General features: G+C 42.6%; 1 protein-coding gene across 4 annotated transcripts in view; it reads right to left on the bottom strand.

The window, feature by feature from the left end:
• L3MBTL3 (L3MBTL histone methyl-lysine binding protein 3) overlaps positions 1-9,479 on the bottom strand; it is a 152,000-nt gene extending 142,521 nt beyond the window's left edge. For 2 of the 4 annotated variants that reach the window (XM_073337276.2, XM_073337281.2), the window contains exon 1: positions 7,520-7,758. The gene's annotated coding sequence lies outside the window, so the exon portion shown is untranslated. Of the gene's footprint in view, positions 1-6,960; positions 7,286-7,519; positions 7,759-9,433 lie in introns of those variants that run through there. The other 2 variants (XM_073337277.2, XM_073337278.2) reach the window with 2 other exon arrangements.
• Between the last annotated feature and the right edge of the window lie 3,063 nt (positions 9,480-12,542).

The raw sequence follows: 12,542 nt of genomic DNA, 5'->3' as shown, positions 1-12,542 counted from the left end.
CTTTCCCCGGTTGTGATCGAATCCCCCTTGCAATCATGAAAGGGTCATCAGTTACACTGAACTGCAAAATCTCTAGCAGCCATTTGTCAAGAAAGGATATTAACTCTTCACCTTCCTCATATTCTTGTAAACCCAAGAATCTTCAAATTATGGGACTGCACTTGATTTTCTATTTGTTCAATGTGAAACCAGAGTAAACTATTCTTTTTCTTAAAGAAAAAAAAAAGACTTCTATAATCTACACATGTGAACTATTTGAAAAGCCAATTTAGTTTCTCTTTTGGTTCATGAACTGTCCATTAGCAGCTTACAGTTTTTTCAACTTTAGTTCCTATTCATATTTATTTACCAAATACTTTCTGAGACTAAAACTTAGCTTGCAGATTGCTTGCAAGCAGTTTGTTGCAAGTATTCAATATTTTAAATTCAAAATGTTGGTTTCAATTTGACATGTAAGTCACACAGTATTGTTTCTGTTCCACAAGTGTTTGAGAATTACTCTTTGAATCAGGTTTCCGGTGGGAATGTTCCTGTTTAAAAGTTCAAAAATCAATTTCCCAGAAATATTCACCAATATTTTCTTAAAATATGCTGTTTACAGAAACACTGCTCTAAGTGAATTAACTCACTTGTTCAGTCACAGAAAGCAGAGTTTGAGAAAGGGGGGTAAACACAGCAGAAGGGAATTTAGGATTTGTGAAAGTTTCTGAGTAAAAATTTGAGAATAAAAATGTTATTCTAAAGCTCTAACTCAAGGAACAGTATGCAACTAGATTAGGTAGTATGCTGTCTACCTTTCCCTTAGAAGCAGTCATTTCAAAATTTAGTCTTCATTTTTGTGTCCACGATTGTGATAGCCTTTACATTTCTGTAAGTTTTCCTCCCATTTTTAGCAGTAGTTCTCCCAGGGCCTGATTCTGCCACCTTTACCCACACTGAGTAATGCCGTATTTCATTAACAGTCCCACTAAAAAGGTACTACTCAATATGAGTAAGGGTATAGGACCTCAGTGAGACACCACCGTTATTGTACATGTGACAGCTGGGGTTCAGAGACTTGAGAGGCAGGCATCTGGGCCTAAAGAGAGTATTGTGACAAAACTTTACATACTTTGAGGAACAATCTTGAATTGGCAGGAAGATGAATTGGATGGTTTTTATCTCTAATGTCTATGATTAAATAGAATGAGCTTATAAAATGTGTTCTAGGTGCATGTACTATTCTTTTTTAATAAAAAAGTATAAATAAATCTACACCAGCCCAGTGTAAACTAAACAAATCCCAGACCTGCAAAAAAAAAAACAACCAAAAAAACAAAACAATTATAGTGAGAGGGATCTTCAGCTATCACCTAAGGTCAACATATATGAACTCCATCTGACCAAGAAAGGAAGTGAATTCCGAAACTAAGACCCACCAAGAATCCCCTCTCCAACTTGCAGATGTATAAATCTGGGCATGCTGCAGCTGATCTAAAATACAGTTGTAGGACCTAAAGACAGAGGCAGTCTCTCGCGGAAACACATGATCCAAACCATAAAGAGCTAAGAATTTGGATTTATCTGGAAACAAACTGGAAGCCAATGTAGTTTTAAGATCACTGGTGTAATGTGCTCTGAGTAGCTTGGCTAAGCAAATGGTCAGCTGCATTCTGCATTAGCTGAAGTTTCCAAGTAATCTTAAAATATCCCCGTTTAGAGCACACGGCAGTAATCCAATCTGTAGGTTTATTTGTTATAGTGTAAGTGTTCTGATGGCTTAAGGCTGCAGAGGCATGCGTCTCCCACATTGCCCGATACCTCGCCAGAGACGGTATCTTACTGAGGAGGGGAAGACAGGAGTTACAGCTGTCTCCCCAGCCTCTGCTGGTGCTGCTCTCAGCACTGAGAATGCTGTGTATCACTGTCATTTGAGAAGAACGAATTAGGAAGGAAAATAACCCTTACAACCTAATCTTTTTACACAAGATATATATTTTTAAGAGACAGAAGGGAATATTGACCACAAAGGAGTATATGTATGCGTTTCTTAAGCAGGCCATATACATATTAATTTGATTGTAGCTAACCATCTCTCCATTGTTGGCCTCAAGAAGTGATTAACATGTTTTCTAGACTCTACTGTTTAGCAAGGATAAAAAAAGGAAAAAAAAAGGGGGGGGGAGGTTTCAGGGTGCAAACAACACTCATTAGTGTTTTTCCTTTTTTAATATTAACCCAACAGTCCAGGCACAATTTGTACTTTCAACCATGGGTACTCTCTTCCAGTCTTCAGGACAGTCCTCTCTCCATAGGCTGATACCACCATGGGACTGTTATATTGTGCTGACCAATAATAAGTTTAGCTGCCAGAGGCACCTGTATTCAACAAAATCTCTGCTTCCTGGCTTTCTGGGGTCTTGAATACAAAAATGATGAAAAATCTGAGACTGCTAGCTCTAAACGACTTCCTCTACTGGAGGTGGTAAGGAGAAAGAAACAGGCCAATGAAAGAAAGAAATTAAAGGAAAGGAAAGGATAAAAATCATATGCTGTATCTACATCTACAAAACACAAAATAATGAAGACTACTGTATATCTATAAACTCCCCATTTTTTTTTATCCTTTAAAGTTCTGATTTGATGGTTCTTTGAATTGATAATACCTCATTTTGCAAATCATATATTGTGCTTTATGAAAATAGTAGTCATATAGAGAGTTAAGTTGTGGCCAAATAACGGAAGTATTGTGCCAAACCTTAACAGCAAGAGACAGTTCTATGTCCTAATCATTAGAGTACAGTAAGAGCTTTGAACATCTGACTTCTAAAAAGCCTAATACAAAGCCCATTGAAATCAATGGGAACCTTTCCATTGACTTCAATGGACTTTAGATTAGGACCTATGGCAACATCTGTCATATGCCTTAAAGAAATCACTTCTCTCCTTAGTTTTCTCATCTGTAAAACATAGTATTTTCAGATGTGTTGAGAGCATTAACTAATGTTTCTGCAGTGGTTTGAAGAGGCAAAGCACAGCTTAAATATTTTAATATGAGCTTTCTGTTTTATACATATTTAACATTTTTATTAAAACAAACAAGTTTCTGAAATAAGATTGCACACCTTCATTAGAAAAGCATTTATCTTTACCAACTGGAATCAATAAGGAATGCATGCATTACAGAACAGACACTTACAAAGAATAATAGAGTTAAAAAAATTAGACAGTGTCATCCGTTGTAAGCTTCTCTTCTTAAAGATTTCAAGCAAAGATATGGGAGGGATGTTTCACTTAAATGAGCAAGTATTTTAAAAAAAAAGTAATTGTAAGATTAGACATTGAATGCATCAAAAAATCAATGCTAATAGAAGCATTCATTATTTAAGTCAATGCTTGAAAAATTTTACCTGACATCTACCCAAATTCTGATAATCTAAGGCGTTATCTGTAAATTTGAAGAGAACTTGTATGTATAATTTTTAGCCAGAGAGTGGGCCCAATTCATTACAGAGATGCTCAGCAATGAAGACAGTGGATCTCAAAACTAGAGATATTACTACTGGGTCAACAGAACCTGCTTGTGTATCACTCTTTTCAGACACTTCCATACCACTATGATGTGTTTAGTATACGGGACCTAGGTAAGTAGATTAGACAGACAGACATGCATATGTCTGTGCTGTAAGGCATAAGAGTGAAAGTGTGTGGGTCAGATGGTGAAACAATGCATTAGGGCTCCCAACCTACTAATCTATAACCCCTATCCAATGGGAGCTGAAAGGCTATCCATTTTCTCTTATGGTACCAATGATGGACTCTTAAGTAGCAGCGGCTCTGTCCTTGAACTAAGTGAAAATTGTCAAGGGCTGCTGCTACTGCAGAGAAGAGAAGGCAACCTAGTATCACAGATAGGCTGAAAAATACCAGCACCTCCATGCCCCACAAAGCCACATGCAGGGAAAGTTACACGTTGCCACCTGCAAGAAGCCTCTTCTCAGACAACCCAGGCTCCTCTTTCTCTAGTCACAGATCTGTGTAAATTATCTTCCCATTGACAACAAATGCAGTGGGACTGCACTTGTTGGATTACTGGGCAGTAGAATTACCCATTCCTCATTGTAAAATTACTAGATTGGGTCCACAATCCCTTTAAGTGATCATTTAATTATTCTCTGTGGGAAACAGGTTGGGTATATTTCATACTCTTCCTCCCCCCACACTAACATTTTTCTTTCTTAACTTTTTTTCCTCGCTACTTACAGGGGTGCCATGAACTAGAAAAAAGTCACACTCCTGATTCTCTTTAAACTACTGTTGACACAAATACCAAATACAACTAAAGAAAAGATATTAGAAAAATATATTTCTCTTTTTACAGTTTGTTTTCTTTATGCATTTGACAGCATTTTGTGTACAGTAAGTTTCACTTTTCCCCATATCTAATCAGTCAGGTTCATGGAGGTCTTTAATTTAGCCGCTGGGAGATAAACTACTTAAATAAAATAAAAATAAAATAAAATGTGTGATTGTAAAACCATCAACACTGGCAGAGGGACCCAAGCACAGGTAATAATTTGAAACTTAATCTTTTTCAAACTGAGTAGCTTTTAGGGTGTATCCCTTTAATCTCAGTTCTATCCATTTTCTTATTTTAGTTGTTGCATCTTTCCTCTTCGCTGGATTCTCCAGCGACACTTCCAGACGGTTGTACCTCCCTCCCAGTAAGATAGTTTAAAGTCTTTCTCCATAAATAGTCTCTGGCTACATCTATACTAGAAAACCTGGCACCCATTTTTCAGCAACAGTGCACCTGCACAAGTGCTAGTAAAGGTATAAGATGTTTGCACCTGAGCCCCATCTCTGCTTGTGTTCTTACACCACTGCTAACACTAAAACTTCTGTACCACTGCTAGAGAATGGGTAACATTTTCTAATAGAAGCAGCCCTTGTTTAATATTCTTTTTAACTATCTATAGTTTAGAGCACCATAATAATACTCAGAAAACAGTTATGCCACCAATCTAAAAAAAGTCTATCACTGATATCTCTGATTTTGTTTACAGAGACCACATAAATGCAAAATTTTTCAAGTGAACCACTTGATCGGTTGTGTAATCTGTTATGGCCTATGCAGTCCTCAGTGGAGGCTTAATCTAATCGATAATATTTCTAAGTAAAGGAACTCTGATGTCCTGTTCTTTAGTTTCCCTTAATTATTTGAGCCAGATGGCCAAGATTTACCCTAACCTTCAGCCTACTTTTATTTGTTCCTTGGACTAAAAGTACTGGCTCTTCACAGCTCCTGACTGGATGTCTCTCTGGACAGAACTGTACTTCATGGAATCTTTCTGCTGTACTTCATCTCACTTACTTTGAAATATTCATTTTTAGGAAAAATAAGATCCCCATAGTTAATTTCACTGCATAGTGAGCCATTCTTTTTTTCTGCTCAGAGTGACCAGCTCCCATCTGCCACTTTGTCTTTAACACAGAATTCAAGTCTCTCCAGCTCTTAATATAGCCACTACATTATTGCATTTACAGACTTTTCTTTCTCTCAGACTTTGTGTCGTTCACAGCACATTTGCTCTTATGATCCGCAGATCTGCTCTTGAAGTACTCAGCAAGCTACTACTACATATGCACAATCACTCTCTCTGTCTTTTGTAATCACCATATTGTACAGCCATTGATTCCTCAGTCCCCGCCTCCACACCATACACACTCCCCCATCCTAATTATAAGCAGCATAAAAAAAGATGAACGGTAAATAAAGTAACACAAAAAATAAAGTCACCTGTTCGATCAGCAACCCCTCTGCTCTCTCCACGCGCAACAGGTGAAACCCAATTAAACTCAACAAGTGCTTGGTCATTAAGAGGACACCAAACATTCACAATGTAGTCAAACAATTGTTTTTTTCTTACAAGCTCTTGGGACTTTTAAAAGCACCCTTCTAGATAAAGTGATTAAATGAAGCTGACCGCAAATGAAAGATACAACATTAACAGCAAATTAAATGTAAATGAACATTTCTTAACAAATATGTTTATTACACTATGGAATAGTCTCTCAAAGAGATGACAGATCTACCAGCACTTCATTTGCTTGATTCATTAAAAAAAAAATTAGACTATACATAGCAGTTGTACATATACTACAGAGAATGCCAATTAACCCACACTGTCAGATTTTAAACAAAATGACCCAGCATCTTCAATCTCTAGTTTCTCTCCCATAGATGTTAATATTAAAGTCAGTGACACAAGCTATTGGGAATCAGATAATTTTCCTTTGTGAAGAATCACTCTCCTAAAGTGTACATTATGTTTAAAGTTGCTTAGAAATATTTTATTACTTTTGAATGTAGATTTTTTTTTGTAAAATCAATTTTTTTAAAACAAGGTGAATAGAAAACTTGGTGTTTCCGTTTTTATTTCAACACCCACTGTGGTATTGTTAGCCCTAAAAATATAGTGCCAATTCATGAGTAAAAACAAAAGTGAAAATGACCAGCTGTGGTCAATCTGAGTAAAATTGCAAAATTAAACTGCCTAAAAGTTAACAACTAGTTTTAAAACTCTCCAGTGTATTATATACATGGTGTTATTAGTAACAAAGACAATTTAAGAAAACAATGGTGACCTACCATATCAAAAGTTAAGCATTTTTCTGTGCCTACCCCGAGAATGATACCTTAAGGGGCCTAATTTTCAGGAACGGTTGAGAACTCACCCTCTGACAACCAGACCCCTTTATGGTAACAAGTGGGGAGGGGAGGAAGGGGAACAAAAAACCCACTAGTCACTTTTCAAAGTGTAAGGCTAGAGTTGTATAGGAACAGTAGAAGAAACACCCTCTTAATTAGATATTTTTGCCTGAGCACTCCTTTGAGATTGATTTTCCTTTTAGATGTCAAGATTAGAGGTAACTACAAACTGCAGGCCAACTTTGCATTTTCCGCCCTAGGGTGGATACCTCAGTTCCACCAGCAGAGGTCCCTCCTTGGCCACTTTTGCGGCATTCTTTTGCTGCACTTGAAACTTTGAAGTACTGAACTCAGGTCCATATCTTCCCGAAAATAGGGCAGAAATCAAAAAGCCGAAAGTATTTGCATGCACCTTCCTGGCGTCCCCACGATTAACACTCCCACCGCAGCACAGGCTGCTGGAGGGTTTGCGCAACAACAGAGCGACGCGATTCTTAGTAAATAAACTCGGGCAAAGCCTACCCCGCGCTATTAAAGCGCCAGGGAATCAGCATGGGGCGGGGGCAGGCCGAAGGGAGCGCTCCTCGCTCAGCTGTCTGCCTGGCCGCAATGCCCCCCCGAGGGCGAGCGCAGGAGCGAGCGCGCCGTTGTCGGGGTAGGAACTGGGCGCAAAGCGCTCCTGAGGAAGTTGCATAACGAGAGAGGGACTCTGCTTGTGCACCGGGACCCTGTGATTCCCCACCCCCACCCCCTTTCTGCAGACGGGGCCGGGATCCGGGAAGTGAGGGTTGTCTTCCCTCACTCAACCTAAGCCAGAGGGAAACTTACCTTCTCCTCCCCCATCCCCACCCCCGAGGAGGAGGGCGAGTGCTCTCCGGCGGACTCGGGAGATTTGCTGGTGAACCCTCCTCGCTCGTGCTCAGCCAATCTCCAGAGTCCCCTGGAAGAGAAATTACCCTCCTTCCTAAGGGGAAGGTAAAGGCAGAGCTGCGGGAGGACTCTCCCTCCCCCAGGAGCCAGCTACTCTCCGCATCCCCAGCCTCCCGCCTTGGGGAGGCGCAGGCAGCGCCTTGCGAAAACTTTTCTCTCACGCTCTCGGGCGCGTCCGCTCCCACGATGGGCGGGGGGGGGGAAGGGGGGGGGGAAGAAACTTGAGTCCGCCCCCTGCATGTCTGCTTCCCCCAGGCCGCCTAGCAAAGCTTGTGCCCCCCGGCCCGCTCTGGGTCCCACGTTCATTCCCGTCGCTGGGGAGGGGGCGGGCGGACGCTTTGTGCGAGCGCTTTCCACCCCCACCCCAACTTGCTGCCTCATCACCCATTAGAGCAAGTGGCTGGTAGATATCCTGTTATTGTGCACACAGGCTGCAGGAAGCGCGGGGGGGGGGGGGAGGAGGAGGGAGAATCCCCCCTCCCAAAATATATAGGGTAAGCAATAATCCACAACTTGTGGAACTGCTGCCCCCCCCCCCATACTAGGCACACACATTTCTACACGTGTGTCAGCACGCGCGCGCGCACGCACACACACACACACACACAAGCCGTCCTCCAGAAGCCCCCCCAGCACAACCCTACAGTCCCTAGAGTGACAGGAGCCAAGCCCCCCCCCCATCAATCGCACACAGCCCCCTTGGAGAGCCAGGAGCCACCCCACTCCCCACCACGTCTACAGCAGAGAGAGAAGCTTCGCACACGCCACCGACAGGAATCAAACACGCTCCAGCCAGACTGCCCCCCACCCCCACCCCTTTCTTTAAAAAATTGCCAGGCGCTTCTTTTTTTTTGTACGTGTGTGTGCAAACTTTCCCCAAAATGGCGGAAATTGGGAGATGATATTTTAAATATCCCTCACACACACACACAAAGTGCAGAAGCAGAAGAAAATGCAAACTCTCTCTGCCGTGCGCTGAACAGGCCTTTGCACAAGCGACACGCTGCACGTTCAACCGGTATATCCCGGCAGCCGCCACCTCTCGCTGCTTCAAGACCCGAAAACCGGGGTGTGAAAAAGCCCCCGTCGCCTGCCCATTGCCCCCTGGAGCCCTTACGCCTCTCTTCCCTTTGGGGTATCGGGAACAAAGAGCACAGGGTGGGCAGGGGAACCTGCCGATATGAACCCCGCACACACACACTCATGCATCCCCCCCCAAATCCCAGCCGCTGCACCCACGTTACATTGTTCCTAGCGACACGGCGGTGCCCCGTAAGTGTCATTAAATGGAGCCAACTGACAAGCTCATTGGTGGGGCAGGTCTGCAAAATGTTTCTCTCCTCCCTCCACCCCCCCCCCCCCGCGTCCACATTTCCCAGCAGCTCCCTCCTCTCCCTAGTCCACCCTTCGTGTGTTTGGGAAGAAAAATAAATAAACACAAGGCACCTCTCTCGCTCTCTCTTTTGTTCCTCTTTCACACTCGCACACTTAGTATTTAGGGAGATACCCCAGTGACCCACCCGCTCTCCAGCCACTTGAGAGTCACTTGCCCACTTTCCCCTGCATTAAGTTCCATCCTTGCCGCCAGCGGTGGGGGTGCAGAAGCCCCCCACCCCCTTCTCCGCTTCCCCAGATATGTTTCGTAAGGGAGAGGAGGTGCGCCTCCCTTTATCTCTCACGCTCTCTCTAACTTTCATCTTCCCCTACGGCGGGGGGGGGGGGGGGGGAGGATTAAAAACCATCACCAGCCGTTTGCATTGCACCGCCCTAACGGCGGGGTTACAGATTAGATCAGAACCAGCCGCTTCTTACCCCCCCAATCTCTCTTTCTCCGTCTCTCGAGTAGTCCTGACAAATATGGTCCAGGGCTGCGGGCACAAGTGAGCATGCGCCCGTGGAGCCAGGGCTGGGGAAAGGGGAAACTACTACTGCTGCCGCCGCCGCCGCCGCCGCCGGGGTGTCTCATTCTTCCTCCGCGCGCTCTAGCTGCCGCTGCGCCTGAGCCTCCGGGAAGCGGCGGCAGCAGCAGCCCTAATCAGTGTTACCAAAAATACAGCTACAAACAACGGCTACAGCTTCGGTGCATCATCTCCGCTGATTTAATGCCGACGTTGAAGGAATAATAAGGAGAAAAATGCAGCAGTCGTTGACTATTTTTAGGTTTGGGGTTCCTTTAAATATTACTTTTCTTTATAGGGGGAGGATCTAATAGTAATAAGTCCCATCAGGTACTGTTAAATCTGTGCAGACAGTACTAGGAGTCTGGAAAGGATTTTATATATAGGAGTATGTCCCCCTATGAAAAAAAAAACCCACACAAAAACAACAACTATAGAACTAGGTGAAACATATTATGGGTACATGGCAATAATTAAGATCCTGATCTTGCAAGCTGCTCTACACAAGCAGACCTTTGCACTGGATAGTGAAGCTCCATATAGGTGTTGGGGGTCTTCCCTTACCTAGCTCAGCGCAGGATCAGTGCCTAATTTTGTGTTACATAAAAATATTGTTCATGCAATGCTAAAATCTTCAATAATAAAGGGACATATTTAACTTGAAATCTAATTAGTTTATAAGTTTAAAAAGTAATTTCAGGTATCACAGTTGCCTCATCCTCCTTGTCAATTTCTGAAAGTTCACTATCACAATATCCTATTTTTACCAATAACGCTCTCTCCCTTATTGCGGTACAAAAAGTCCACAAAGAAAGCTGACAATTGAAGGCCCCTAATCTGCTAGTGCAGACCCCTGCACCCAAATGGAGTCCCATTCAATGCAGCAGCACATGGGCACAAGGCCTAATTAACTACACAGGGGAAATGAAATTGACTGTACACAGAAGTGCTCTCAAATTTACAAAGTAAACAAACTGAAAAAAGAGAGAATAACAATTGTAGTTATAGCATCATAGGGGGTCTAACAATAAGTAGAATTTTTTCAGACCGAAGAATTACTTTTCCCTTTAACTTTGAAAAAAAAAAGTCATCAAAAGTGAATATTCAGCTTTCAATATTTTGTTATCCGTTATTCTTGTATATATAACATATATAACTCTTCAGACTTAGCGTCTTGTGTTTCCTTTTCCTCATCCTGCCAAAGATCCACACTCAAAATTTCCATTGTTCTGTATTTGGAAATGCAAATAAAGTCAAATGCAGTACCAGGCCCAAGTGATCACACTTCATAATGAACAGGAATAAATATTTCAAGTGGATGATAAATATCAGCACTAAATATTAATAACAATAAATTAACACATGACAACAAATGCTCATCCATGAAGGTCAAGGATAACTAGCTAAAAGGTCTACACAAAAAACAAAAAATAATAAAAGGCCACCTTTATTATAAATAGCATTTATGATGTATGTATTGCAGTAGATACCTGGAGGCCCAATCAAGATTGAGACTCCATTGTGTCAATATACATTCATAACAATACATGGTCCCTGCCAGGAGAAGGAGATCTTACAATCTTGGGCCCCTGTTCAGCAAGATATTTATTTAAGAATATATGTAACTTGGGGCTACTCACGTGCTTTAAGTTATGCACATGTTTACGTATCTTGCTGAATAAGGGCCTTACTAAGGCTCCATCCTGCAATGACTTATACATTTGTTTAACTTTACTAGTATGGGTAGATCCACTGATGATAGTAAAGTCAAGCCCATGCACGTTTGCAGAATTGGGGCCTTAGTGTCGCACATCACAACTGTGTCATGGCTGACATTTCTTATAGCTGTTTAGATCAGATACTCTGCGTAGGCTGCAATGCCATTAATTAAACATGTAATAAGGAACTAATTACAGAAAACGTATTAGCTTAATTAGATAATTGACATACTTTAATACCATAGATTTGAACTATTACGGAGCACAGATCCAAAAGATACTAAAGAAAGAGAATATTTTTTACATTAACACAGTGAAGAATAAAGAGATGAAATCTATTCAGAAAATAATTTTCATAAATACTGAGTACTCATAACTAAGGCTAAGATTTGTCATGGTAATTTTAGTAAAAGTCATGGACATGGCAATAAACAAAAATTCACGGAAGCCCGTGACCTGCCATGACTTTTACGAAAAATTGCCCTGGCAAAATGGGGAAGGAGAGAGGAGTCCAGCACCCACCTGCTGCTGCTCACAGAGGGTGGGAACTGTGGGACCCCGGCTGCCCGTGAAAGCATGGAGTTCCAGGACTGGCGACTGGGAGTTGCTGGGCCCCCACCCCAGCTTGGAACTCTGGGGGACCCCCCCACTGTTGCCCAGAGCTCTGTGGGCCACCTGCCACTTCACAGCCTGGAGCTCTGGAGGCCCCTGCCGCCTATGGTGGCTTGGAACTCCGGAGGCCACCTGTGGCAGCTCAGGCCTGTGGGGGGCCATGCTGTGGCTCAGAGCTCCGGCAACTTGGAGCTCCAGTCAGGTGCCTGAGAGCTGCAGGGCCCCCCACTGCCCACGGGGACTGAGAGCTTGGAGCTGCGGGTCCCCTGCAGCTGAGAGCTCTGACATCCCCGCTGGTTGACAGCTCCAGCCCCGCAATCTGAGGGCTGAAGCAGAAAATGTCACAGAGGTCTCTGAAAGTCACAGATTCCGTGCCCTCCGTGACATAATCATAGCCTTACCCATAACTCCAGCTGAAGTCACTGGGCCCAGTATTACTAAAATGTATGTAGGAAAATAGGTACCAAATAATTACATTTTTCTCTGATAATATTAAATTAGCTGGGTCCTACAGAAAATATCACATTTTAAAAGTGATAGAATTCTATACTATTTAAATCCATGTGTAGGTCATTCCACCTGTACTGATTATTTCTGTCTATCACTTTGGTTTTCCCTTGTATGTCATACCACAGTGGTGCATTTCTTTCTAAGTTGTGTAAGGAATATGCACAGTAAGGTACTCAACACATT

This window comes from Lepidochelys kempii, chromosome 3, assembly GCF_965140285.1.
Source record: "Lepidochelys kempii isolate rLepKem1 chromosome 3, rLepKem1.hap1, whole genome shotgun sequence".
NCBI lineage: Eukaryota > Metazoa > Chordata > Testudines > Cheloniidae > Lepidochelys > Lepidochelys kempii.
Note: the sequence above shows the minus strand (reverse complement) of the source record. Positions and strands in the feature narration are given on the sequence as shown.